The sequence below is a fragment of the Pristiophorus japonicus genome, chromosome 12, assembly GCF_044704955.1.
Source record: "Pristiophorus japonicus isolate sPriJap1 chromosome 12, sPriJap1.hap1, whole genome shotgun sequence".
NCBI lineage: Eukaryota > Metazoa > Chordata > Chondrichthyes > Pristiophoridae > Pristiophorus > Pristiophorus japonicus.
Window position 1 is genome coordinate 61388802 of NC_091988.1, and position 27226 is coordinate 61416027.

Genomic DNA, 27226 nt, shown 5'->3' on the forward strand with positions numbered 1-27226 from the left:
CTATAAACTACGCCTACCAGTGACTTTTTCCCCTTACTATCTCTAATCTCCACCCACAGTGATTCAACATTTTGTTCATTGGAGCCAATATCATCCCTCACAACTGCCCTTTTATCATCCTTTATTAACAGAGCTACCCCACCTCCTTTCCCTTCTTGTCTATCTTTCTGAATCGTCAGATGCCCCTGTATGTTTAATTCCCAGTCTTGGCCACCCTGCAACTATGTTTCTGTAATGGTCATCAAATCATACCCATTTACTTTATTTCGAATGCTGCGTGCATTTAGGTAGAGTGTTTTCATCCTAGTTTTTAAACCATGATTTTTAGTTTTGACCCCTCCTGCAGCCCCTTTATATTCAGTGGCCCTTTTTGTTTCTTGCCTTGGGTTTCTCTGCACTCCACTTTTACTCATCTCCTTTCTGTCTTTTGCTTTTGTCTCCTTTTTGTTTTCCTCTGTCTCCCTGCATTGGTTCCCATCCCCCTGCCATATTAGTTTAACTCCTCCCCAACAGCACTAGCAAACACTCCCCCTAGGACATTGGTTCCGGTCCTGCCCAGGTGCAGACCGTCCGGTTTGTACTGGTCCCACCTCCCCCAGAACCTGTTCCAATGCCCTAGGAATTTGAATCCCTCCCTGCTGCACCACTGCTCAAGCTATTCATCTGTGCTATCCTGCGATTCCTTCATCTGATTGGCACGTGGCACTGGTAGCAATCCCGAGATTGCTACTTTTGAGGTCCTACTTTTTAATTTAGCTCCTAGCTCCTTAAAATCGTCTCGGAGGACCTCATCCCTTTTTTTTTACCTATGTCGTTGGTACCAATGTGCACCACGACAACTGGCTGTTCTCCCTCCCTTTTTAGAATGTCCTGCACCCGCTCTGAGACACCCTTGACCCTTGCACCAGAGAGGCAACATACCATCCTGGAGCCTCGGTTGCGGCCGCAGAAATGCCTATTCCCCTTATGATTGAATCCCCTATCACTATCGCTTTCCCACTCTTTTTCCTGCCTTCCTGTGCAACAGAGCCTGCCACGGTGCCATGAACTTGGCTGCTGCTGCCCTCCCCTGATGAGTCATCCCCCTCAACAGCACTCAAAGCAGTGTATCTGTTTTGCAGGGGGATGACCGCAGGGGACCCCTGCACTACTTTCCTTGCACTGCTCTTCCTGCTGGTCTTCCATTCCCTAGCTGGCTGTGGACCCTTCTCCTGTGGTAAGACCAACTCGCTACATGTGCTACTCACGTCATTCTCAACATCGTGGATGCTCCAGAGTGAATCCACCCTCAGTTCCAATTCCGCAACGCGGTCCGTCAAGAGCTGGAGGCGGATACACTTCCCCCACACGTCGTCGCCAGGGACACCAGAAGTGTCCCTGAGTTCCCACATGGTACAGGAGGAGCATAACATGTGACCGAGCTCTCCTGCCATGCCTGAACCCTTAGATACACTTAAATTGGCACAACAATGTTACAGTTTACTTACTGATATAAAAAATAAAAAGAAAAGCTACTCACCAATCACCAGCCAATCACTTACTCCCTTGGCTGGGACGTCACCTTTTGATTCCTTTCTACTTTTTTGCCTTCTCTCCCCGCTGTAGCTGCACCGGTACGCCTTTTATAGGCCGCTCCGACGCTGCTCCCCGCCTCTCGCCAACTGCCGCTGCCTGTGGAACACCCGCTGGGCCTTTTATAGGCCGCTCTGATGCTGCTCCCGCCTCTCGCCAACTGCCGCTGCCTGTGGAACACCCGCTGGGCCTTTTATAGGCCGCTACGACACTGCTCCCGCCTCTCGCCAACTGCCGCTGCCTGTGGAACACCCGCTGGGCCTTTTATAGGCCGCTCTGACGCTGCTCCTGCCTCTCGCTAACTGCCGCTGCCTGTGGAACACCCGCTGGACCTTTTATAGGCCGCTCCGACGCTGCTCCCGCCTCTCGCCAATTGCTGCTGCCTGTGGAACACCCGCTGGGCCTTTTATAGGCTGTTTCTAGGAGGAAGGGAATCAATTCTTTATCTTCCACACTTTCTTCGACTGCACCTCCCAAACCCATGACGTTTACCTCTAGAAGGACAAGGGCAGAAGATGCATAGGAGCACCACAACCTCCAAGTCTCTCACCATCCTGACTTGGAAATATATCAGTGTTCTTTCATCGTCGCTGGGTCAAAATCCTGGAACTCCCTCCCTAACAGCACTGTGGGAGTACCTTCACCACACGGACTGCAGCAGTTCAAGAAGGCAGCTCACCACCACCTTCTCGAGAGCAATTAAGGATGGGCAATAAGTGCTGGCTTTGTCAGCAATGCCCACGTCCCAGGAACGAACAAGGTGACCTAGTTTCCAGAGTTCAAAACACACGGAATGCCTGCTGATCAGGGCATCGCACCTTCTGATTTGTGAGAGCACAATTAAGTTGAGTGGCCCAACTCTACTGTTTCTCGCACCTGGACTATTTGAGACCTCGTCCAGGGTGTTCCACTTGTCCCCGCAGCATCCCATGGGCTGGATTTTAGACTTTTGTGTTTTCTGGGCAAAAACGGATGCGAGGCAGGAAAGTTACACTTTTTGAGGTGCACAAATAAGAAAATCGCAAACTAAACTGCCGGGCTGTGTGCGTTCTGAGAGAGGCTTTGGGGGAGGGGGGAGAGGGGGGGAGCCTTAAAAAAAACCCCACAAAAACATTCCCAAAACAATGCCCAAGCCACCACAAAAACAAGTTGCTGAAACAATTAAAAGAACAAACACTCGCACTTGCCTGCGGAATACTTTACCTTCCTCACTGCTGCCGGCATGGCTGGACTGCATTGATTTCCCAGGCGCTCATTGCGGGTGTACGTCCAGGCGGACAGATCGGGCAAGTTGCCAAAGTATTGATGGTGTCGCAACGAGAGGTGTTGCAGATCTGTGCAGCTCTTCCCGGCGGTGCTGCTTAACACTGCTGCAAGAAAAGACCGGAGGATTGCGAAGGGGCGCATGAGACTTGAACGCCGTCTTTCATGACACTCCAGCGCGAAACCCAGAGCGCAAATGACCGGAAAATCCAGCCCCATGGCTTTCCTGTCCACTGAAATGAATGGAGGAAGAGCACACAAATGGAAAACCCCAGAATAAAGCAAGTGGTGCTTATTGTGAGTTATATCTCTCCTTGGCAAATTGGCCTTGTTATGTATGTAACTATGTAATACTTGCCACCAGAGGGCACGACTGTTGGAGTCCTAATGGTCACCTGCACACACGTGCAGGGCCAGTATAAAAGGTTGGCTGCCATGTTGTTTAGGCACTCTGGAATTGTAATAAAGAAGACTGAGGTCACACTAAGTTTAGCTCACAGTACTCAACCTCGTGGAGTTCTTCTATACTCAACAGCCCTCAATATATTTCCCAAACAAGAACACCAGTCTCTGAGTCTTCTGGTGTTGCTTGGGTATTCAAGCAGATTGTCAGCAATATAAATTGAAAGTGACCAGCTACCTCTCATGAATAGACATACAAAAATAGATTGTGATTCAAAATCTGTTGAAACCTCCTCTTTCTCATAACATCGGTTTCGATCAATTTTGCTGCATATCTGAGGCTGAATAACAGACATTTTGAAGATGTTCTGGCCTCGTTTTTAAATCCTTTCTGTTTCAGATTTAATTTACCAAGTCCATATTAAAACTTCAGATGCCGTCTCTGCCCATTCTCAGAAGTGTAGCATCATGTAATGTGGGATAAAGTTAGAGAGAATCCAGAGAAGGGGAGAGTTACTTTTATTGTTGATACTCCATCTGGGAAGGTCAAATTTGCTCTGATCAAATCTAATCTTGCAGTATTTACATTCCTCTTGCCCTGACTACTTTCATGCCTCATATTACATTAACTTATAGACACCAGCAACTGGGGATTTAAATTGGACTGTTACATCAGTCTCATTCAAACCCATTACTTCATAGACAGCTTTAAATGTGCATCACGCTAGTTTTGTTTTGAGGGAGGGAGGGAGAACACTGATATTTTATCTCTATTTTCTCTACACGTTGCATGTTCCTACTCGAGGTAGTAGATGGGTGATGTGTTGAACCAGGAGCAGGGAATAAGAGGTGATTGCCAGAAATGTAAATTTGAGTCCATGGATGAATGACAAACTTAAGCTTTTAGCGTTCCAACATCCATCCATGGTGCCATAAGTTATATATGAGTCATGAACAGTTTTGAAGCATGTCAGTTTCCTTTTAAGATTTGATCGAGGTGCTCAAAATTATGAACATAAGAATTAGGAGCAGGAGTAGGCCATACGGCCTCTCGAGCCTGCTCCGCTATTCAATAAGATTATGGCTGATCTTCGACCTCAACTTTCCTGCCCTATCTCCATATCCCTCGATTCCTCTAGAGTCCAAAAATCTATCCCAGCCTTGAATATACTCGATGACTGAGCATCCACAGCCCTTTGGGGCAGAGAATTCCAAAGATTCACAACCCTCCGAGTGAAGAAATTCCTCCTCATCTCAGTCTTAAAAGGCTGACCCCTCATCCTGAGACTATGACCCCCAGTTCTAGATTTTCCTCATAGGACAACCCTCATCCCAGGAAACAATCCGATGAACCTTTGATGTTGATGGAGTAAATAAGGAAAAACTGTTTCCAGTGGCAGAAGGGTCGGTAACCTGAAGACACAGATTTAAGGTATTTGGCAAAAGAACCGGAGGAGACACGAGGGAACTTTTTTTTTTACACAGCGAGTTGTTGTGATCTGGAATTCACTGCAAGAGCGGTGGAAGCAAATTCAATAGTAACTTTCAAAAGGAAATTGGATAAATGCTTGAAGGGAAAAAATTAAGAGGCTACAAGGAAAGAGGACGGAGTGGGACTAATTAGATAGCTCTTTCAAAGTAGTGGAGGAATTCTAATTGCTAACTTTGCGCACTGATATCAACCCGTGCAGAAATTATCTGTAGAGAGAAAATGGAAGAAAAAAAAATTAAATCATAGCATGTGGGATGCTATCATACAAACATTCACTGCATATATAAAATGACTTCGTCTATCATTTTAACAGACATGTAGAATGTCATATGTACATGTAAAACATTCAAAGGCTGGTATCTACATGGCATAATTTCAAGGACATTGAGATATTAGTTGTGAAGGTGGTTAATTTGTCTGATCTGGTGTTATTCCCACACCCACCTCCCCCGCCATTGCTCTAATCTGTAATCTGCTCTAATCTGTAATCTACTCTAATCCCATTTTATTGCTCTACTCTGTTTTGTTCAATATGTTTCTTTAAATGTTTATTTAATTCTCTCGCATGCCGTGATTCGCTCGGCTTCAATATGATAAAGCATTAAAATCTCAATGGCCGCGTGTGCGGGAAAAATCCTTCGAGTCACCTCCTTATGCTTCTGGTGCTAGGCCTGAGTTTAGGCATCCTTTGTTACTGATTTACCAACCCCTGGAAATACCCTTCTACTAAATATACTGCTTCAAACTTTGTGGAATTTTGAATACTTCTACCAAATAACATAAAAAGCAGATTATCTTGTCATTATTACATTGCTGTTTGTGGGAGTTTGCTTGTGCACAAATTGGCTGCCGCATTTCCTACATTACACTCCAGAAGTACTTCATTGGCTGTAAAGTGCTTTGAGGTGTCCGGTGATCGTGAAAAACACTATGTAAATCCAGTTTTTCTTTATATGTAGCCTAGAATCCTGTTTGCCCTTTTTATGGCCTTTTCCACGTAATCTTGCTTTTAAAGATCTGTTTATCTGTATCTCTGAATCTCTGTGTACCTGTATTCCACTGCGAATTATACCATTTAGGGCCTATTTCCATTCCCAGTTCATTTCCCTCCCCCCCAAAATTAGTACGATACTTCACTTGCCAACCTTCTAACCATGCCGCCCCTTTGCCTTTAATACCATAAACCTTAAATCTTTTTAGCAAGTTTCTTCTATGACATTTATCAAATACATTCTGAAAGAGATTAGTATGGTTTCACTTCAACATTTAACTGCATGGGATTCCAGAGCTCTACAAACATTAACATGGAGATGCTCTATAGAATCCTATTTAAGGTATATATCTGGGTCACTGATGTGACATGATATCAGAACATTGACATCTTCATTACATGGCTGAGAAAGCCAGTGTTTCAAGGACTCTTGGACCCGAGACTCAAATTATTAAATGCAATTTGTTTGCCGGATCATGTTTGTGCATTTGGCATATGAAAACCTTGTTCTATGCACAAAAAAGTTAATCTAAATTGATTCTCTGGTCATCATTCTGTTGAAATGTAAGTGGTGTATAGCTAGCACAGAATTGGCCTTCAATCTTAACAGCCTTACATCAAAGCAGTTGATGACTAAAAATAACTTGGCTTCTAAAGTTTAAACAATTTAGAGACATGGTATGCAGCCTTGTGCATTCAAGGAGATTGTGGCAACTAGATAAACATTTTTAGATGCCAGTGCAAAAATGTAACAGTGGTAAACTTAAGGCCCTGTAAACTAATACTTATCAGACTTGCTGACCTGGTAGATGGAAGAATGTGGTTCATGCCAATACATGTTAAAAATCAATTTGGATCTTTTTTCCTCCCTCATTTTTCTTGTTCTCGCCTTACCCCCTTCTGTCCTAAAGGCGATGATTTATGCTGCAGCATGGGTCCACAGGTAACAGCAATCTTCAGGTCCTTCAGCAGGTATCCATTTTTCTTAATGTTTGGCGCTAGGTCATGAGCACTAGCAGGCTATTTTTACTGCAGTGTTTTCAGATCGTGTCCAGACTTTTCCTGTACATTTATGGTTCTTTCCTGCACTGGTGTCTTTGCTATTTTTCTGTATGTGTACGAGAGAATATACCAACAGAGATATGGTAACCTCCTCCAACACTTCTCCTCAGTTGTCCAGCTGAGTGGGACTGCCCTTGCATTCTTGCCTATCTATCCGTAGCCAGAGAATCTATTGCACTGCCTTCTCTTCCCGCCATCGCACCACTACCTCTCAAGTCCCCACACCCATCCAAGGATCTAACCTTGGCCCCCTTCAATTTTCATCTACATTTTGCCCCTCGGTGCCATCAGGTTCCACATGTCTGCTGACAACACCCAGCACCTCGCTCAATGCCCCCATTGCCTATGTGTTGTCAGACTGCATGTCCAACATCTTGGATGAGCCGCAATTCGTTCCAACTAAACATTGAGAAGACCAAAGCTATAGTCTTCGGCACCCAACACAAACTCTGTTCTCTCGCCATCAATTCCATTCCTCTCCCTGGCCACTGTCTCAGACTAAACTCCCTTTGCCCCACTATTGGCAGGCGTGCCTTCAGTCGTAAATGTTCTAAGCACTGGAATTCCCCATCCCCAAACCTCTCCTCCTTTCCTTCTTCCGCAAGACACTCCTTAACAACAATAACTTACATTTATCGAGAGTCTTTAAAGTAGTAAAACGTCCTAAGGTGCTTCACAGGAGCATTACCATACAGATTTTGACATTGAGCTGCATAAGGGGATATTGGGGCAGGTGTACCAAAAGAGGTAGATTTTAAGGAGCGCCGTAAAGAGGTGGGAAGGTTTAGGGAGGGAAATCCATAGCTCAGGGCCCCTAGGCAGCACAGCTGCCAATGGTGGAACGATTAAAATTGGGCCAGAATTGGAGGAGTGCAGAGATCTCTCAGGGTTGTGGGGCTTGAGGAGGTTACAGAGATAGTGATGGGTGAGACCAGGGAGGGATTTGAAAACAAGGATGAGAATTTTAAAATTGAAGCGTTGATAGACCAGGAGCCACTGTAGGTCAGCGAGCAGAATGGTGATGGGTGAACAGGACTTGGTGCAAGTTAGGACATGGCAGCAGAGTTTTGGATGACCTTAAGGTTATGAAGGGTGGGAGATGAGAGGCTGGCCAGGAGAGCATTGGAATAATGAAGCCTGAGGGTAACAAACATATGGATGAGGGTTTCAGCAGCAGATGAGCTGAGGTGGGGAGAGTCGGTGATGTTACGGAAGTGGAAGTAGGCAGTCTTGGTGATGGGATAGATATGTGGTTGGAAGCTCATCTCTGGGTCAAATACGACACCAAGGTTGCGAACAGTTTGGTTTGGCCTCAGACAATTTTCGAGGGCGAGAGATGGAGTCGGTGGCTAGGGAATGGAGTTTGTGGTGGGGACCGAGACAATGGCTTCGGTCTTACGGATATTTAGTTGGAGGAAATTTCTGCTCCTTAACTTCCACCATTTGAACCACGCTTTTAGTCACCCATCATAATACCTCCTCCATTAGCTCGGTGTCAAGTTTTCACAGATTATGTTTCCGTGAAGTGCATTGGTACATTTTCTGACGCTAAATGAGCTATATAAATGCAAGTAGTTGTTTTTGTTACTTTAATCCATTGCTCTAGGAAAGAGGTGGCACAGATTCAATGGGCCGAATGGGTTCCTTCTGTACCAACGAGGTTCTGTGGTTCCCACTTTGTATATTTAGTAAGATGATTAATTGGTTCTGTTGTTTAGCTCCACTCCAGCGAGGAGCTTGTTGACTGTGCAGTGGAGCATGGCGGGGAGAAAGATTGAGAAGAGGGTTGGGGCGATGACGCAGCCCTGTTTGACCCTGGTCCGGACGTGGATTGGGTCTGTGATGGATCCGTTGGTAAGGATCAAGGCCTGCATGTCATCGTGGAGCAGGCGGAGGATGGTGACGAACTTTTGGGGGCATCCGAAACGGAGGAGGACGCTCCATAGACCCGCGTAGTTGACAGTGTCAAAGGCCTTTGTAAGGTCGAAGAAGGCCATGTATAAGGGCTGGCGCTGTTCCCTGCATTTTCCTGTAGCTGCAACGCTGCAAAAATCATGTCCGTTGTGCCTCGTAGGGGATGAAATCCGCACTGTGACTCCGGGAGAAGTTCCTCGGCCAAGGGAAGAAGACGGTTGAGGAGGACTCTAGCGACGACTTTCCCTGTGGCTCATAGCAGGGAGATTCCCCTGTAGTTGCCACAGTCGGACTTGTCCCCTTTTTTAAAGATGGTCACAATTACTGCATATCTCAGATCCCCCGGCATTCTCTCCTCCCTCCAGATGAGACAGATGAGATCGTGCATTCGCGCCAGCAGTGTCTCTCCGCCATACTTCAATGCCTCAGCAGGGATTCCATCCGCACCCATAGCCTTGTTGTTTTTAAGTTGTCTATGGCTTTTTCTCCCTCGTGCAGTGTTGGGGTCTTACTGAGGTTGTGGCGGGTAACATGCTGCGGGATGGAGTCGAGAACATTCGAGTCAAAGGCAGAGCCTCTATTGAGGAGATCGACAGAACCAGGGGAAACCTGTTCAACCTGCGCCATCTCCAGGCCAGGTCCAAGACCACCCCAACCTCTGTTGTCGAGCTACAGTACGCGGACGACGCCTGCGTCTGCGCGCATACAGAGGCTGAACTCCAGGACATAGTCATCGTATTTACTGAGGCATACGAAAGCATAGGCCTTATGCTAAACATCCGTAAGACAGAGGTCCTCGATCAGCCTGTCCTCGCCGCACAGCACTGTCCTCCAGTCATCAAGATCCACGGCGCGGCCCTGGACACCGTGCACCACTTCCCATATCTCGGGAGCCTCCTTACAACAAGAGCAGGCATTGACGATGAAATCCAACACCGCTTCAGTGCGCCAGTGCAGCCTTTGGCCACCTGAGGAAAAGAATGTTTAAAGACCAGGCCTTCCAAACTGTCACCAAGTTCATGGTCTACAGGGCTGTAGTAATACCCGCCCTCCTGTATGGCTCAGAGACATGGACCATGTACAGTCGACACCTCAAGTTGCAGTAAAAATATCACCAACGATGTCTCCGCAAGATCCTACAAATCCCCTGGGAGGACAGACGCAGCAACATCAGCGTCTTTGTCCATGCTAACATCCCCAGCATTGAAGCACTGACCACACTCGATCAGCTCCGCTGGGCAGGCTACATAGTTCGCATGCTAGACACGAGACTCCCAAAGCAAGTGTTCTACTCAGAGCTCCTTCACGGCAAACGAGCCAAAGGTGGGCAGCGGAAACGTTTCAAGCACACCCTCAAAGCCTCCCTGATAAAGTGCGACATCCCCACTGACACCTGGGAGTCCCTGGCCAAAGACCGCCCTAAGTGGCGGAAGTACATCCGGGAGAGTACTGAGCACCTCGAGTCTCAACGCTTAGAGCATGCAGAAATCAAGCGCGGGCAGCGGAAAGAGCGTGCGGCAAACCAATCCCACCCACCCCTTCCCTCAACGACTATCTGTCCCACCTGTGACAAAGTCTGTGGCTCTCGAATTGGACTGTTCAGTCACCAAAGAACTCACTTCAGGAGTGGCAGCAAGTCTTCTTCGATTCCGAGGGACTGCCGATGTTGATAGAAACATAGAAAATAGGGGCAGGAGTAGGCCATTCGGCCCTTCGAGCCTGCACCACCGTTCAATATGATCATGGCTGATCATGCAACTTCAGTACTCCATTCCTGCTTTCTCTCCATACCTCTTGATCCCTTTAGCCGTAAGGGCCACATCTAACTCCCTTTTCAACATATCTAACGAACTGGCCTCAACAACTTTCTGTGGTAGAGAATTCCACAGGCTCACAATTCTCTGAGTGAAAAAGTTTCTTCTCCGTCCTAAATGGCTTGCCCCTTATCCTTAGACTGTGACCCCTGATTCTGGACTTCCCCAACATCGGGAACATTCTTCCGGCATCTAACTTGTCCAAACCCGTCAAAATTTTATATGTTTCGATTCGATGCGATCCCCTCTCATTCATCTAAACTCCAGTGAATATAAGCATAGTCGATCCAGTCTTTCTTCATATGTCAGTCCTGTCATCCCGGGAATCAGTCTGGTGAACCTTCGTTGCACTCCCTCAATATTAAGAATGTCCTTCCTCAGATTAGGAGACCAAAACTGTACACAATATTCAAGGTGTGGCCTCACCAAGGCCTTGTACAACTGCAGTAAGACCTCCCTGCTTCTATACTCAAATCCTCTCGCTATGGAGGCCAACATGCCATTTGCCTTCTTCACCGACTGCTGTACCTGCATGCCAACTTTCAATGACTGATGTACCATGACACCCAGGTCTTGTTGCACCTCCCCTTTTCCTAATCTGTCACCATTCAGATAATAATCTGCCTTCGTGTTTTTGCCACCAAAGTGGATAACCTCACATTTATCCACATTATACTGCATCTGCCATGCATTTGCCCACTCACCTAACCTGTCCAAGTCACCCTGCAGCCTCTTTGCATCCTCCTCACAGCTCACACTGTACCCAGCTTAGTGTCATCTGCAAACTTGGAGATATTACTTCAATTCCTTAGTCTAAATCATTAATGTATATTGTAAATAGCTGGGGTCTAAACCTTGTAGTACCCCACTGGTCACTGCCTGCCATTCTGAAAATGACCCATTTATTCCGACTCTTTGCTTCCTGTCTGCCAACCAGTTCTCTATCCACGTCAATACATTACCCCCAATACCATGTGCTTTAATTTTGCACACTAATCTCTTGTGTGGGACCTTGTCAAAAGCCTTTTGAAAGTCCAAATACATCACATCCACTGGCTCTCCCTTGTCCACTCTACGAGTTACATCCTCAAAAATTTCTCGAAGATTTGTCAAGCATGATTTCCCTTTCTTAAATCCGTGCTGACTTGGAACCGATCCTGTCACTGCTTTCCAAATGCGCTGCTATTACATCTTTAATAATTGATTCCAACATTTTCCCCACTACTGATGTCAGGCTAATCGGTCTATAATTCCCTGTTTTTTCTCTCCCTACTTTTTTTTTTAAAAGTGGGGTTACATTAGCTACCCTCCAATCCATAGGAACTGATCCAGAGTCTATAGAATTTTGGAAAATGACCACCAATGCATCCACTATTTCTAGGGCCCCTTCCTTAGGTACTCTGTGATGCAAAATATCAGACCCTGGGGATTTATCGGCCTTCAATCCCATCAATTTCTCTAACACAATTTCCTGACTAATAAGGATTTCCTTCTGTTCCTTCTTCTCGCTAGACCGCCTCGGTCCCATAGTATTTCCGGAAGGTTATTTGTGTCTTCCTTAGTGAAGATAGAACCAAAGTATTTGTTCAATTGGTCTGCCATTTTTTTGTTCCTCATTATAAATTCACCTGATTCTGACTGCAAGGGACCTACATTTGTCTTCACTAATCTTTTTCTCTTCACATATCTATAAAAGCTTTTGCAATCAGTTTTTATGTTCCCTGCAAGCTTACTCTTATACTGTATTTTCTCCCTCTTAATTAAACCCTTTGTCCTCCTCTGCTGAATTCTAAATTTCTCCCAGTCCTCAGGTTTGCTGCTTTTTCTGACCAATTTATATGCCTATTCCTTGGATTTAACACTATCCCTAATTTCCCTTGTTAGCCACAGTTGAGCCACCTTCCCCGTTTTATTTTTATGACAGACAGTGATGTACAATTGTTGAAGTTCATCCATGTGATCTTTAAATGTCTGCTATTGCCTATCCACCGTCAACCTTTTAAGTATCATACGCCAGTCTATCCTAGCCAATTCATGTCTCATACCATCGAAGTTACCTTTCTTTAAGTTCAGGATCCTAGTCTTTGAATTAACTGTGTCACTCTCCATCTTAATGATGAATTCTACCATATTATGGTCACTCTTCCCCAAGGGACCTTGCACAACAAGATTGCTAATTAGTCCCCTCTCATTACACAGCACCCAGTCTAGGATGGCCAGCTCTCTAGTTGGTTCCTCGACATATTGGTCTAGAACACACTCCAGGAAATCTTCCTCCACCGTATTGCTACCAGTTTGGTTAGCCCAATCTATATATAGATTAAAGTCACCCATGATAACTGCTGCACCTTTATTACACGCATCCCTAATTTCCTGTTTGATGTTATCCCCAACCTCACTACTACTGTTTGGTGGTCTGTGCACAACTCCCACTAGCGTTTTCTGCCCTTTGGTGTTCCACAATTCTACCCATACAGATTCCACATCATCCAAGCTAATGTCCGCCCTTACTATTGTGTTAATCTCCTCTTTAACCAGCAATGCTACCCCACCTCCTTTTCCTTTCTGTCTATCCTTCCTGAATATTGAATACCCCTGGATGTTGAGTTCCCAGCCTTGGTCACCCTGGAGCCATCTCACCGTAATCCCAATTACATCAGATCTGTTAACAGCTATCTGTGCAGTTGATTCATCCACCTTATTACGAATGCTCCTCGCATTGAGACACAGAGCCTTCAGACTTGTTTTTTTAATACTCTTTGTCTTTTTAGAATTATGTTGTAATGCGGCTCTTTTTGATTTTTGCCTTAGGTTTCTCTGCCCTCCACTTTTACTTTTCTCCTTTCTATGTTTTGCTTCTGCCCCCATTTTACTTCCCTCTGTCTCCCTGCATAGATTCCCATCCCCCTGCCATATTAGTTTAAACCCTCCCCAACAGCACTAGCAAACACTCCCCCTAGGACATCGATTCCAGTCCTGCCTAGGTGCAGACCGTCCGGTTTGTACTGGTCCCACCTCCCCCAGAAACGGTTCCAATGTCCCAGGAATTTGAATCCCTCCCTCTTGCACCATTCCTCAAGCCATGTAATCATCTTAACTATCCTGCATTTTTTACTCTGACTAGCACATGGCACTGGTAGCAATCCTGAGATTACTACTTTTGAGGTCCTACTTTTTAATTTAACTCCTAGCTCCCTAAATTCAGCTTGTAGGACCTCATCCCGTTTTTTTTACCTATATCGTTGGTACCTATATGCACCACGACAACTGGCTGTTCACCCTCCCCCTCCAGAATGCCTTGCAGCCGCTCCGAGACATCCTTAACCCTTGCACCAGGGAGGCAACGTGCCATCCTGGAGTCTCGATTGCGGCCGCAGAAATGCCTATCTATTCACCTTACATTAGAATATCCTACCACTATAGCTCTCCCACACTTTTTCCTGCCCTCCTGTGCAGCAGAGCCACCCATGGTGCCATGAACTTGGCTGCTGCTGCCTTCCCCTGATGAGTCATCTCCCCCAACAGTATCCAAAATGGTATATCTATTTTGGAGGGAGATGACCACAGGGGATCCCTGCACTACCCTCCTACTCCTGCTCCGCCTGATGGTCACCCATTCCCTATCTGCCTTTGTAACCTTTACCTGCGGTGTGACCAACTCATTAAACATGCTATTCACGACATCCTCAGCATCGCAGATGCTCCAGAGTGAATCCATGCGCAGCTCCAGGAGCTGCAGCCGGATACATTTCCCGCACACATAGTCCCTGATTTCCCACATAACACAGGAGGAGCATGACGTGGATCTGGGCTCTCCTGCCATGACTTGACCCTTAAATTAACTTAATTTGGCAACAATGCCAAAGGTTTCCTACTGATGATAAAAGAAAAAGAAAAAGATAAACTACTCACCAATTCACCAGCCAATCACTTACCCGCTTGGCTGTGAAGTCACACTTTGATTTCTTTTTACTTCTTTCTTTTACTTTCAACCTCAATCTCCCGCTCCCACTACTGTGGCTCCTCCCGAACTCCGCGCCCTTTTTATGGGCCTCTCAATCTCCCGCTCCCACGGCTGATGATGATGATGATGATTAATTGGTCCTTTTACAGAGTAATTAGGATCCATTTTGAAAACAAAATGATCCAATTCCCATTTTGAATTGTGCAAATTACTGCTGTTGCTTATGATGTGATTTATCCAGCATTTATTCCCTTCAATTTAACTTGTTTTCAGGAATAAAAATCTAATTTTTAGCATTTGCTATCAATCATTCTTCATCGAATGCATACAATTGGACAGAATTAAATATAAGGAAGGCAGTATTTGGCATGTACATGGACTTCGAGCAGTCTACTGGGAAGAATGAAAAATTATACTTTAAAAAGTTTAATATAATTTAGGTTTGCCAGTTTGTCTCGTTTCTTTCTTTCTCCAATTTTTTGCTCCTTCTTATTCTGACCTTGCCTCTTCAATTGCCACGTTCCTTCCAGCGCCCATTAAACTTGGATCATCTATAAGCATGTTTATAGAAACATAGAAAAATAGGTGCAGGAGTAGGCCATTCGTTCCTTCGAGCCTGCACTACCATTCAATAAGATCATGGCTGATCATTCACCTCAGTACCCCTTTCCTGCTTTCTCTCCATACCCCTTGATCCCTTTAGCCATAAGGGTCATATTTAAAATGTCCAATGAACTGGCATCAACAACTCTCTGTGGTAGGGAAAATACACAGTTCAACCAAACTAGAAATGTGTGCAATGTAACTAAGGTTACTCCTGTTTGAATTGTGCATTTCCTTGACAGCCATTTTGACATTGAACAGACAAACTAGAAACCCAAACTAATGGATGATAGGTTTTGCCATTTTCTCGCCCTGTATCTCTGCAGGGACATCATTTAAATGTGGAATAACATCCTGATGCATTAAAAATTAACATTTAAAAAAAATATTGTTCCTGTTACTCATTGTCATCAAAAGTAAAATATTTTCACATGAACAAAATCATTCAGTTTATATACAAGTTATCAGGAGAAGGAGAAAGTGTCCATGTCCTCGCATCATGTGCGCAATATCCATTTATCCCTACTTAACCTCAAACATGTCAGGAGATACAATAACCTGCAGCGACTGCTAGAATAAGAGGCTGAGATCCAACAGTAGCTAGAGGCTGCCTGAGGTTTGAATGAACATTGATAGCACAATTTGAATGAAGACATTCTGGATAAGAACTCAACATTTTACCACAGGATCTCTCAGAGCCACTCTGAATTCATGAAGTGATTGGGTTCACGTGATGTGATGATCACCTTGAATAAGAACCGTCACTTTCCCTGGAAGCCCAGATTAAATCAGACTTAAGGGACTTATGCTTTCAGGCAGCTTTCTTTGACATGTTTCCACATCCACAGCAAACAAAATCGTCAACATTATTTCACAAAACATTCACTATTAATCATATTTCCCCCCCTGCCCCGTCCCTTGTTTATCATTAGTGTTAAGTGGTTCCAGAGATTGAATTCCTCCTTTTAAATTATTTAAATTGTTTTGGGGCTGCTATGATTAAAAATTAATGCAAAGCACTGTTAAATTTTATTGAACTGCTGCTTGCAAAAAGACCAGGTTGTAAATCGATAATGTAGAAGGATTTTACTCTGCTGAGTATCTCATGAGTTTTTTGTACTTTCCCAAATTATCTTCTGCGGGGCACATGTAGAGGTGTATCATTGCAGCTCTTGATGTGTCTCTCTGTTATAGGATACAGCTTCCTTCCATCATCTGATTTTGCTATTCATTCCTTGCATCTCATCATGTTGTGGGATGCAGGAAGGAATCATTTTGTGCCATGCAGTTGTGAGGCTCATCACCTCAGTGAAGGAAGAGAAATCAAATTGCTACTAATCCAGGTTACACTTGCATATCTCTTAGCAATTGGAAATGGCCATGACAGTGTCTTTACATTACTAAAGAAAGAAAGACTTGCATTAATACAACCACCAGACATCTCAAAGTGCTTTACAGCCAATACAGTACTTTATGGAGTGTAGTCACTGTTGTAATGTAGGAAATTAGGCTAGTATACGGTGTGATGGTGCTTCAATTTCATTCTAATGCTGAAGTTGTGCAGTTTAAGTCGTGTATCGAGGCCTGAATTGATTCCGAAGTGAGACTACCTCTTCCGTGAAGTCTCGCTCCTCTTTCCACTTGTGTCAAGTTGGGTCCCAACTCGGAATTCAGGCTACAGTTACATTAGAGCGCCATACTAAGTGAAACTATTTCACACCGGTACTACATGGAGATGATTGGGTAATTTCTCTGTCAATCATGCCTGGAGACCGCACTGTGACTGGGATTGATTTTATGCACATAATTTGTATATAACTAACCTTCACTCACTACGTTTTGCTGGAGAAATCACCCTGCTTTTATCGGGAGAAGTTGCTGTAGTTTCGGTCATGAGTTCTGTTTGCTACCATTCGTAGCAACCTTTAGACTCTGCAGACTGCTTATTGTAGTGCGCTGTTTAAGTAGACTCTCGATTGTTTGCTGTAGTGCGCAAATAGATTCCTTGCAGAGTAAATAAACTTTGCTGTAAAATAGTTTGCTGCAAGTCCCGCCCCAATTCCAGCTCATTGGCCGACACAATCTCATTGGCTGACATAGTGGCATCAATAGACACTCTGTTGAAGCTTTTGAAGGATCAAAAAAATACTGAAATGCAGGATTTGTATAAGATTCTATAATTTAAGCACCTCTGCTGCCCTATAGATCATCATTCCCAAGGCTGAAATTTCAAAGATTTTATTATCTGTTTACATAGCAAATAGCTTTCAATAGTAACAAAGTTGTGTTGTTACTTATTAAAAATGATCCACATAAATATCCAGAGTACTTTGGGGTTTCTTACATGTTAGAATGTTGCAAAGGACTTTAATTCATGGCCTGGATTAATGTGTATTGGGCACTTTCTGTGGAGTCATGAGACTATTCTTTTTCAAAACCAAGAATTCTAAAGCTGTTTCAGAGACTATGTAAAAAGTAACTGATTCCTGGGCGTAACTATCTACAGTGACGGATTCCAGAAGTGACTACATGGCTGTATTTTAATTGTGAAGTCGAGATCTTTGTGGATTCCTTGGCCTATGGAAAATAACCCTTTTGTTGACTTGATGCCCGGGTGAATGCAACAGTCTACCCTCCCGCTTCAGCAATGTAAAAGAGATTTACTATAACATCAGTTATCTCTGATCCAATGCCATCGCTTGCAACTAAAGTTAAAGTTCATACGTCAGAGATTGTCCTTGAGATTGAACTGTTCTTTACCACTCCCAGTAAACAGGAAACTATTTTAAACCACATGTAAAGCCACAAGTGAGATTAGGTCACTGTCTTAAAATTACTTCAGATTATCTTTTCTTTTATAATAATATGTGTGGTTTTCTTCAGCCTTGAATCATGCTAGAACATACATAATGATAGAACCATAGAAGTTTGTAGTACAGAAGGAAACCATTTGAGCCATCATGTCTGTCCTAAAACTAATCCAACTGCCCCACTCTTTTCCTGTAGCTCTGTATTTAACCAGATTTCCCTGAAAATATTTAATGGTTGGATTTTCTCCAAAGCTCTCAATTGTTGTTTGCAAACAACCCAAACTAACCGCTTAACAAATTGATTCCCGTAAACAAAATCCATTTGAATTCGGAGGACAGTGAACTCTGACCTCTTTGCTGCCAAATCACATCTTCCAAGCATGACTGTACATGTCCAAACTACTCCAACCATCCCACTTTGGAGCCAGAGGTTTGTCACTGACCAGACTGTTGCCTCTCTACCAACCGAGTAAAATTATAATGTACCAATTCTTTTTCTTTATTTTAGTTTTGCTTTTCTTCAATTGTTTTTCTTCAATGTACAGTTTACTTTCGGCTTACATTTACTGTAGTCTTTGAATAGGTGCCCATGTGTTTTCTGCATCACGCTTCCTGAAACCGTTGTACAGTATGAATGGAACACTTTTACAAAAGAAGTAGGCAACACCTTAAATCCCAGCGCTCAGATTGCAGCTTCAGGTCTCGGAATAAATTGGAGTATCTTGTTTATTGGAATTTGAAAGTACAGCCTACGGTATTTTTAATATTGTGATAATATGCGAGATGGCACAACACATCAGAACATTGTTGTGCCAAAAACTTCTGTCACCTCTGAGATCTGATTTGAAATGCACTCACGCTGAAAGGGTGAAAATCCCTTTTTTGTTACAGTTGTCGATTGAAGTAATGAATTCAGTCAATTCCGATCAAATTGTTGATGTGTACTTCATTGCAAAATGGCTATGATTTTGTTGCTGAAATAGATTCATAGAAAGTATAGCACAAAACAAGGCAATCTGGCCCATTGTGCTGGTGCTAGCTCTTCAATTGGACCTAGTCTTATCCTATTTTCCTGCCTTTTCCCTGTATCCTTTTATATTGTCCACTGTCTCAACAGCCACTTGAAAAAGCATTCCATGTTATAATAACCCTCTTCCGAGCATAGGAGTATGTCATGCTGCCCCTTAAGCCTGTTCCGTCATTCAGTTAAATCATGGCTGATCAGTATCTTAACTCCATATGCTTTGATTCAGTATCCCTTAATACCCTTGCTTAACAGAAATCAATCTCAAGTTTTGAAATTTTGATTGTCAGCTGTGACTCAGAAGGTTGTGGGTTCAAGTCCCACACCAGAGACTTGAGCACAAAATATAGGCTAACACTCCAGTGCAGTGTTGAGGGAGCGCTGTGCTGTCGCCTTTCGGATGAGACGTTAAACTGCTCTCTCGGGTGGACGTGGAAGAAGAACAGAGGAGTTCTTCACAGTGTCCTGGCCAATATTTATCCCTCAAACAACTTTACTAAAACCGATTATCTGGTCATTATCACATTGCTGTTTGTGGGAGCCTGCTGTGTACAAATTGGCTGCTGTATTTCCTACAATACAACAGTGACTACACTGCAAATGTATTTAATTGGTTGTATAGTGCTTTGGGGCATAAGGTGGTCATGAAAGCATATGAGAGTATGGGCCTTACACTGAACATCCGTAAGACAAAGGTCCTCTACCAATCTGCCCCCGCCACACAGCACAGCTCACCGATTATCAAAATCCAGGACGAGGCCTTGGACAACGTGGACCATTTTCCATACATCGGGAGCCTACTATCAACAAGGGTAGACAGACATCGATGACGAAGTCCAACACCGCCGTCAGTGTGTCAGTGCAGCCTTAGGTTGCCTGAGGAAGAGAGTGTTTGAAGACCAGGACCTTAAACCCGGCAGCAAGCTCATGGTTTACAAAGCAGTAGTGATACCTGCCCTCCTATATGCTTCAGAGACATGGCCTATGTACAGCAGGCACCTCAAAGCACTGGAGAAGTACCACCAACGCTGCCTCCGCAAAATCCTGCAAATCCATTGGCAGGATAGGTGCACCATCAGTGTTCTCGCTCAGGCCAACATCGAAGCATTGACCACGCTCAATCAGCTCTGTTGGACGGGCCACGTCGTCCGCATGCCCGATACGAGACTCTCAACACAAGCGCTCTCCAATGCAGCAAGCGAGTCCCAGGTGGGCAGAGGAAACGATTCAAGGACACCCTCAAAGCCTCCTTGAAAAAGTGTAACATTCCCACCGTCACCTAGGAATCCTTGGCCCAAGACTGCCCAAAGAGGAGGAAAAGCATCCGGGAAGGCGCCGAATAACTTGAGTCTCGTCGCCAGGAGCAAGCTGAAGCCAAGCGTAAAATGCGGAAGGAGCGCACGCCAACCCAAGCACCCCATCCACCCGTTCCTTCAACCACCGTCTGCCCCATCTGTGACGGAGACTGTTGGTCCTGCATTGGACCCATCAGTCACCTGAGAACTCCTTTTTAGTGTGGAAGCAAGTCATCCTCGACTCTGAGGGGCTGTCTAAGAGGGTGGTCGTGAAAGGCGCTGTATCAATGTAAGTCTTTCTTTCAATTGAGCGCCAGCCTCAGCAGCTTTTTGGGGTAGAGAGTTCCAGATTTCTTGTGAAAAATAATTTCTTCTAACATCACATTTCACTCTTCCTGTGTTAATCCTGAGTTTATTCTCCCCAGTTACCGATTCACCGCTTGTAGTTGGCACTCTGCATGGAGTTACACGGTAATGTAGTGGGAGTTTCATTTCTTAGTATAATGCATCATAAAATATGGTGTTTCATTTGCGCCATTGTTCAAGAATATTGCTCAATAATATTGCTAAAGCTAAATATGTCATACTTATTTTAATGTACATTTCTGCACTGTCCTAATTAAGGATGATGAGATGCTTCCAGTCTTGCTCTTCAGTCCAGGAATTCCCCAATTTCCAATATGCAGGAAATGATTGTTGGCTTTATCGCTTCATTGTGGGAATATGATGAAATTTATGCTTTATTCAACTGTGGATTTTGATGGGGAATTCAGCATACTGACTGGTTCCACTGTGAGCTAAGTGAAACTGTCACTTCCAGTCAATCATATGTTACTGTACATTTGTTGGGAGTTGTGGCCTTTTCTCTGTTAATGTATGTGGAGCAGTTGAAAAAGGTGAAAAGAAATGGGGATGTTACACATTGTGAGAGAATTTCAATTGTATATAGTATTTTAAAGCACATAAATGGAAGCTTTGATGTTTAAGACTATATGAGGGAGAAGGGAATAGAGGGTTATGCTGATAGTTAGATAAGGAAAGATGGGAGGAGGCACGAGTGGAGCATAAACAGACTGGTTGGGCCGAATGGCCTATTTCTGTGCCATATATCCTATGTAATCCTATGTAATGTGCATTTGTTTCCTGATGATATGAAGGAGTGGGAACAAGCCTTGTTCCACTATATCTAGGCTACATTGCCAAATAAAATAAAATTTCAAACCACAGGACATAAAGTACACTAATCAAATTCCTGTTGCAAAGGTGTAAGTGTAATTTGAAACAATCGTAAAATATTTTAAAAGTCCACCAACCACAATATGCATTCATCAAACATTGGATATAGACGAGATGAAGGTACACATTCAAATCAAATGCACATCCCGTGGGCTACTCGTGTCAGGTAGAAGTGTTTAAAATAGGCAATAACTTAAATATGTGAATAAATTAAAGAGCAATTTAACTTATGAAATTGTGACTGGAAGAAAAATCAGTATGAACAACAGAACAGCAATATCGGATTCCTAAACGTGCGTGCATGCACACACACACACATTCAACATGGCTGCAGTGTGTACCGTTGACAAGATGCACTGCAGCAACTCGCCAAGGCTTCTTCGGCAACACCTCCCAAACCCGCAAGCTCTACCACCTAGAAAGACAAAGGCCAGCAGGCTCATGGGAGCACCATCGCCTCCAAGTTCCCCTCCAATTCACACACCATCCTAACTTGGAAATATATTGTTGTTCCTTCATCATCGCTGGGTCAAAAGTGCTCCGAGCAGCACTGGGAGCATCTTCACCACACGAACTGCAGCACTTCAAGAAGGCAGCTCACCACCACCTTTTCAAAGGCAATTAGGGACAGGCAATTAATGCTGACCTTGCCAGCGACGCCCACATTCCATGAACGAAAAAAAAATCTTTAAAAATGGATAAGGGTTGCATATACAAATAAGTACTGGTTTCCTGAGGTCAAAACTGCATTACTCCCATGAGCATCATGGCAGGTAGCACAACTTGTCTTAAAATGCACAAGTGCATTGCCACAATTCTCCTGACCACAACCTGGACAAGCACCACAGCCTGGATAAATCCCACCTTCCATCAAATGATGGGTCAGAATCTCAAAATATATATTCAAAAAACAATTGAAAACATAGAGCCATTTCTGACACCAAAGCCTAGATAATTTATTAATTTCATAAATCAGGGGAGATCGCGAACGCACTCCCCCACTACCACAAATTCTGCAGTCGAGGATCCCGCATTTGCATTTGGGAGCATCGCAGGCAATGGCACACGCGGAAGTGCAATGTACTAGGAAAACCACCTTCTTGATCATGGTTACTCCCCTGCATGGTTTATCTAAATGCAACAGCGTCGTGAGACACTGCACTCTGTTAATATTGAACCACTAATATGAATTATTCAATTTTATCTAATCATTAATTGAACACGTTTTCAAAATAACAGTGCAGCGCTCCCTCAGTACTGGACTGGAGTGTCAGCTTTAAGTTATGTTCCAGGAGTGGGACCTGAACCCACAACCTTCTGACTCAAAGGCGAGTGTGCTGCCCACTGAGCCACAGCTGACACTGTTGGTGATATTAGCAGGTGATGCAATCAATAAATGTTTTTTACTTGTGTTAAAATCACAGACTGAGGAATTTTATACAAACGTGTTAAGCACTTGCTGATAATATCAGCAACAATAACTCCTAGGCTTAAGGGTGGACGAAGTTGAATCATACCAGTCAAAGTCTCTCTTGTATAATGTTAAAATATGTTATACGCCATTCTTCAGTAAATGATAGTATTAAGTGAGCTAGTGTTCAGTTACAGTTTACTTAAACTTGCTTTTGCCTACGTCACAGCCTTGAACCTGCAATGATCTAAATTAGACAGTTAAGTTGTGGTGTTATTATCCTGTTTATACAGTACAACTTCAAAAAGTAAACATCTGCACTTTTACAGTATCTGACATTGAATAAAATCACATTGTCATTGTAAAATGGAAAAATGCTCCATCATTTAGCATGACCATCGTTCACCTTGACGAAACCCAGTAATATTGGCAACCTTCAGAGGAACCAAAAATAGGCAGCCATTCATCAACATTCATGAGTTTCGGGGAAGGAAAATAGGACTTTGAATCACACATGTTCAAAACTATAGTTCTTGAATTTGTTTCATTTTTCTGCCTGCAGCTAAAGTAAATATTATCCGAACTGTGCAACTGAAGTAAGTCAGGAGAATGGCTCAGTGCACTATATGGCTCAGAGACATGGATCATATACAGTAGACACTTCAAAGCGCTGGAAAAGTACCACCAGCGCTGCCTCCGCAAGATCCTGCAAATCCACTGGGAGGATAGACGCATCAACATCAGTGTTCTCGCTCAGGCCAACAACCCCAGCGTCGAAGCACTGACCACACTCGGCTACCATTAGTGCTACACTGACTCCATCCCTCTCCTTAGCATCAATTTGAGGGTGAACAAGACTGTTCGCAACCTAGGTGCCATATTTGACCCTGAAATGAGTTTCCAGCCACACATCCGCGGCATTACTAAAACCACATTTTTCCACCTCCATAACATTGCACGCCTCTGCCCCTGTGTGAGCTCTTCTGCTGCTGAAACCCTCATTCATGCCTTTGTTACCTCTAGACTTGACTACTCCAACTCACTCCTGGCCGGCCTTCCACATTCTACACTACGTAAATTTGAGGTCATCCAAAACTCAGCAGCCCGTGTCCTAACTCGCACCAAGTCACGATCACCCATCACCCCTGTGCTTTCTGACCTACGTTGGCTCCTGGTTAAACAATGCCTTGATTTCAAAATTCTCATCCTTGTTTACAAATCACTCCATGGCCTTGCCCCTCCATATCCCTGTAATCATATTCAGCCTCACAACCCCACAAGATGTCTGCGCTCCTCAAATTCTGGCCACTTGAGCATCCTTCATTATAACTGCTCAACCATTGGTGGCTGTGCCTTCAGCTGTTTGGGCCCTAAGCTGTGGAACTCCCTCCCTAAACCTCTCCGCTGCTCTACCTATCTTTCCTCTTTTAAGACCCTCCTTAAAACCTACCTCTTTAAGCAAGCTTTTGGTGATCTGCCGTAATTTCTTCTTTTGTGGCTCGGTGTCAAATATTTCTGTTTTGCCTTGTAACACTGTTGTGAAGTGCCTTGGGATGTTTTACTATGTTAAAGGGGCTATATAAATAAAAGTTGTTGTTATTACTCTCTCAGTCAATAGAAGACAGACTTTTCAGCGTGGACTCCATCTTAGGTAGTTCCTCGGAGTCGAGGATGACTTGCTTCCACACTAATGAGTTCTAAAGTGGCTGATGAGTCCAATGCGGGATCTACAGTCTCCGTCACAGGTAGGTCAGGTGATGGTTGAAGGGACGGGTGGGTGGGGTGCTTAGTTTATTGTGCGCGCCAACCGCTGTTTGTACCTGACTACCACGTGCTCCTGACAAGGACTCCGCGTTCGATGCTGCTTCTCCACTTTGAGCAGTCATGAGCCAAGGATTCCCAAGAGTCGGTGGGGATGTTACATATTTTGAGGGAGGCTTTGAGGGTATCCTTGAAGCGTTTTCTCTGCCTTCCCAGGGCTCGTTTGCCATGACGGAGTTCGGAATAGAGTGCCTGTTTCGGGAGTCTTGTATCAGGCATGTGGACTACGTGGCCCACGCATCGGAGCTAATTGAGCGTGATCAATGCTTCGATGCTGGGGATTTTGGCCTGAGAGAAGAACACTGACGTTGGTACACTAGCCGTGCCAATGGATTTGAAGAATTTTGCGGATGCAATGTTGGTGGCACTTCTCCAGTGCTTTGAGGTGCCTACTGTACATCCCTGAAGAGAGAGAGTCAGTTGATGTATGAAATAATATAAAACTTTCAGCACAATATATCCAGCGACTTATTTTTATTTAAATATTTATTTCAATCTTCAAGTGACACAACCATTTGATGAAGATCTAGGGTTCACGAAGGGAGTCTTGTATTCACCACTTGAAGTGGCATTCCGGGGATCAGTGCTACTGACTTTGAGTGACTTTTAATGCTGTCATTTTTTTCAAAAGTTGCTTCAGTCTTTCCTAATAACTCCATCCTCTGTCAGTAATTAAGCTCACATTCTCTTCACTCACTCCTGCCCTCCACCCTCTCCTAGACCTCCCCCTTTGTTTTTTCTTCCACTCCCCTCTTTCCCTGGCTCTGTACTTGCTTAAAAACTGTTTCTTCCAGTTCTGATGAAAGGTCATCGACCTGAAACCTTAATTAACTCTGTTTCTCTCTCCACTGATGCTGTCTGAGCCGCTGAGTATTTCCACCTTTTTTTGATATTGTCTCACATTCTCTACAAGGCTTGACTGTCTGTCACTGACCATAGCTGTTCACGTTACGCAAAGGTGATATGACCAGATATTTGGGGCATGACTTCCTCTGACTTGAGCCTTATTGCTTTGACTCTGTAATTCAGTATCCTATTTGCTTTGTTGATTGCTGCCTCACAGTGATCGGACTCATTGAGCAACAAGTCTACGAAAACCCCTGTATCTCTTTCAGCTTCATTCTTGGCTATATTGATACCATTCATGGAGTACTTATGTTGTTCCCTGACTCCCTGGATAGAGAGAACCGAATGGAAAAACTGAGGTCGAGAAATTGCTTTGCTGCCAGTACCTGGCACATGGAGCAATCCCAGTAATGGAAGGGGTAGTCTCGAGGCACACTTGTTATTGAGCCTCGGGCCTCGTTTAAATGATACCGGAAAGGTGCGGACACATGCTGGACAACCCCAGGCAGCTTGTCAGTGATTTGGCATTGGATTCCGGTAGATCCCTGAGGCAGAATGGAGGAAGTGATCGGGAGAGAAATAAATAAATAAATACTTACATTTATATAGCGCCTTTCATGACCACCAGATGTCCCAAAGCGCTTTACAGCCAATGAAGTTCCCGATGTTGGGGAAGACCAGAACCAGGGGACATAGTCTTAGGATAGGAGGTAGGCCATTTTGGACTGAGATGAGGAGCAACTTCTTCACTCAGAGTTGTTAACCTGTGGAATTCCCTGCCGCAGAGAGTTGTTGATGCCAGTTCATTGGATATATTCAAGAGGGAGTTAGATATGGCCTTTACGGCTAAGGGATCAAGGGGTATGGAGAGAAAGCAGGAAAGGGGTACTGAGGGAATGATCAACCATGATATTGAATGGCGGTGCAGGCTCGAAGGGCCGAATGGCCTACTCCTGCACCTATTTTCTATGTTTCTATTTTTCTAAGTGTAGTCACTGTTTCATTGTAGCAAATTGCAGCAGCCAATTTGCGCACAACAAGCTCCCACAAACAGCAATCTGATAACCAGATAAACTGTTTTAGATGTTGATTGAGGAATAAATATTGTCTAAGACACCAGGATAACTCCCTTGCTTTTCTTCAAAATAGTGCCGTTGGATCTTTTATGTCCACCTGGGAGAACAGACGGGGCCTCAGTTTAACGTCTCATCCGAAAGACTGCACCTCTAACAGTGCAGCACTCCCTCAGTACTGCACTGGAGGTCAACCCAGATTTTTGTGCTCAAGTCCCTGGAGTGGGACTTGAATCCACAACCTTCTGACTCCGAGGCAAGGGTGCTACTAACTGAACCATGGCTAAGGGTGTGGGCAATTGGGAGGCCTTTGACGCTGTTAACCGCGAGGGACTATGGAGCGTCCTCCTCCGTTTCGGCCTCCCCCAAAAGTTTGTCGCTATCCTCCATCTGCTCCACGACGACATGCAAGCCGTGATCCTGACCAACAGATCCAATCCATGTCCAGACCGGGGTCAAGCAGGGCTGCGTCATCGTGCCAACCCTCTTCTCGATCTTCGTCGCTGCAATGCTCCACCTCACACTCAGCAAGCTCCCCGCTGGAGTGGAACTAAACTACAGAACCAGTGAGAACCTGTTCAACCTTCGTCTTCTCCAGGCCAGATCCAAGACCATCCCATCCTCTGTCATTAA

At 44.4% G+C, this 27226-nt stretch overlaps 1 protein-coding gene and 1 non-coding gene across 4 annotated transcripts in view; one reads left to right on the forward strand and one right to left on the reverse strand.

Annotated features, from left to right (window-relative positions):
• twf2 (twinfilin-2) overlaps positions 1 to 27226 on the forward strand; it is a 139229-nt gene that overhangs the window by 67344 nt on the left and 44659 nt on the right. The window lies entirely within an intron of this gene.
• LOC139277868 (U1 spliceosomal RNA) lies at positions 22416 to 22575 on the reverse strand. The gene has a single exon (XR_011596175.1). It is a non-coding gene; the product is annotated as a U1 spliceosomal RNA (small nuclear RNA).